This window comes from Dendrobium catenatum, unplaced genomic scaffold (assembly GCF_001605985.2).
Source record: "Dendrobium catenatum unplaced genomic scaffold, ASM160598v2 fragScaff_scaffold_621, whole genome shotgun sequence".
Classification (NCBI taxonomy): domain Eukaryota; kingdom Viridiplantae; phylum Streptophyta; class Magnoliopsida; order Asparagales; family Orchidaceae; genus Dendrobium; species Dendrobium catenatum.
This window is the reverse complement of record NW_021319083.1, coordinates 28,403,474-28,406,570: the sequence shown is the minus strand read 5'-3', so window position 1 is coordinate 28,406,570 and position 3,097 is coordinate 28,403,474.

Below are 3,097 nucleotides of genomic sequence, written 5' to 3'. Positions count from 1 at the left end.
TGAGGGTGTCTTCTTAGGTTATTCATCTATAGGTAAGGTCTATAAAATCTTTACTAAAAGAACCATTGTAGTAGAAGAGTCCACCCATGTAGTATTTGATGAATCAGATAAGCCCTCTAAATTTAAAATTGAAGAAGATGAATAGAGGCAATTTGAGGAGTAGAGACTATGACCCTAGGAGAAAGGGTAGAATCTCAGGAAGATTTACCTAGAGAATGGAGATATTCTTCTAGTCATCCTAAAGAGTTAATTTTAGGAGACCCTTTAGAAGGTGTAAGAATTAGTCATGGACATAGGAAGGAGGTTATTCATTCAATATTCATCTATATGATAGAACCCACTAGTATAGATCAAGCTTTAGGAGTTGAATTCTAGATCCTAGCAATACAAGAAGAACTGAAGCAATTCACCAAGAATAATGTTTGGGAGTTGGTAAAGAGAACTATAGAATAGAGTGTAGTTGGAGCAAAATGGGTCTTTAAAAATAAAGTGAATGAGTCAGAAACCATAATAAGAAAAAAAGCCAGACTAGTAGCTAAGGGGTACAATTAAATTGAGGGAATAGATTTTAAAGAAACCATTGCCCATGTTGCTAGATTAGGAGCCATAAGAGTGTTCTTAGCTTTTACTTGCTTCAAGAATTTCAAACTTTATCAAATGGATGGAAAGAGTGCTTTTTTGAACATGGTAATCAAGGAGGATGTCTATGTTAAGCAGCCCCCCCCGGATTTGAAAGTTCACAATTTCCAAACCATGTATTCAAATTAAAAAAAAAAAAAACACTTTATGGATTAAAGCAAGAACCTAGAGCAAGGTACAAAAAACTTAGCTTATTCTTATTTGATAGAGGATTTGTAAAGGGTAGTGTGGACACTACACTCTTCTTATAAAAGGTTAAAGATGAAATTCTCATTATTCAGATATATGTGGCTGACATCTTTTTTGGATCTTCAGATAAAAATTTGTGTGATGAATTCTAAAAAATAATGAATAATGAGTTTAAAATGAGCATGATGGGAGAACTAAACTACTTTCTTGGCTTTGGTGTAAAACAAATGGATAACTGAACTTTTCTTAGCCAAATAAAGTACATTAAGGATATTCTGAAAAAAATATGAAATGGATAGTGCTAAAGCCATGAACACTCCAATGAGCTCAATAATTTAATTATATAAACATCTGAATGGAAAGCAGTAGACAAGAAAAAATATAGAGGAATGATCAAATCTCTTCTTTACCTGATTGCCATTAGACCGGACATAATATTTAGTGTGTGCCTTTATGCCTTTTTTCAAGCTGATCCTAAAGAGTCTCACTTAGCTGCAGTCAAGAGAATTCTTAAATATTTATTAGGCACCCTGAACGTAGGAATTTGGTATCCCAAACACAGCACTTCCTTTGAAATCGTAGGGTACTCAGACTCTAATTTTGTAGGATCTAAGGCAGATAGAAAAAGAACCTAAGGTACATACCAATTCATAAGATAATCTTTAATTTCTTGGTCCAGTAGGAAGAAAAATTCTATAGCTCTCTCCACGGCCGAGGCAGAATATATTACAGTAGGAAGCTTTGTTACATAAGTACTATGGTTAAAGCAACAAATTCTTGATCTTGGATTACCTGTAGGAACCATCTCAATCATGTGTGACAACACAAGTGAAATTTGCATCTCCAAAAATCCAATTCAACATTCTCGAATAAAACATATTGACATTAGATACCATTTTATAAGAGATCATGTTGCTAAAGGAGATGTAAAAGTGTATCACATCACTACAAGAGATCAATTGACATTCATCTTCATGAAACCACTAGCATTCGACACCTTTAGCACTTTGAGGACGAGGCTAGCTGTCATAGATATTAATGCATAAAAAAAAAAACAAAAGAAAAATAATAAAAAAAAACAAAAAAAAAAATCTTCTAAGGTTGTTCCTGATCATCACACACTCACTACACCAAACCCAACAATTTACTCTTTCCTTATTGTACTGTATAATTCACTATCGTATTGTATGATATATCTAATCACAAAACATGGCCCAAACTCAAATTTACATGTCTGTTTATCGTATTGTATGATACATATAGTACTATACAAAATAGGTGGCAGTTCAATCAACTCATTTGGTATGACATTATTGAACATCTAATGGTACGATATCTCCTATTTATACCGTACGATCCACATCAGTGAAATGGATGAGGATGACTTAAAAGTGGCCTGTATGATATAATTATTGTTTTGTATTATATAATACACCTATTCGTACTGTATGAAACTTTTCATCAAGGGTCGTATCGACAACCCTCAGGACGATCGAAATCCTTCTGATCATACTGTACGATACCTTTCATACTATACGATTTGACCACCTTTCTCAAACCGATCGGTCAGACAACAATTATTGCCCCATCATACAGTACGATACCAGATCATACTGTACGTTGTCTGAAAAATTCTATAAATTGGCTTCATTGGCAGACCATTTCACTCACTTCTTCGCCTCCACTTAGCCTTCATATAATGTTGAGCTCTAGCAAGTATGGTCATCACATCATGGGATGCTCGTCTTCCTCTCACCATCAAGATGATCATTTCCTGAATGGTAAAAATGAAGGTGCTTATCACAAGTTCAAGGCCTGTAAGATTACACAGCCCTAGATGCTGAATCAGGCAGCTTTAAATTTCAAGGTAATGAACCTCTTCGCATCCACCACTTTTCAATTTCTCCTTACCCTAGCTTTCCCCTATAATTCAAAACTCTTATTTGAATTTCTATCCAATCTTACCTTCACCGTCGATAATATGACCTTCCACACTTTTGTTTGTCGCCAACACATAAAAATCACTAATGCTGACATCACCCAATATATTGAGCTATCCATTGAAGGGCCTAGAGCTTGTTCCTTTCTCTTAAATGAATTTGACTGGAGTGATGTCAATTGTGTCCTTAGGAATGTACCCTTCTATCAACACAAGCCTCTTATTCAATCCTTAAACCAAAATGCTTGAATCATTTAGCATGTCCTTCGCACTACGATTATACCCAAAGCTGGCGACCGAATCCGCATGACCACAAACATATCAGTCGCT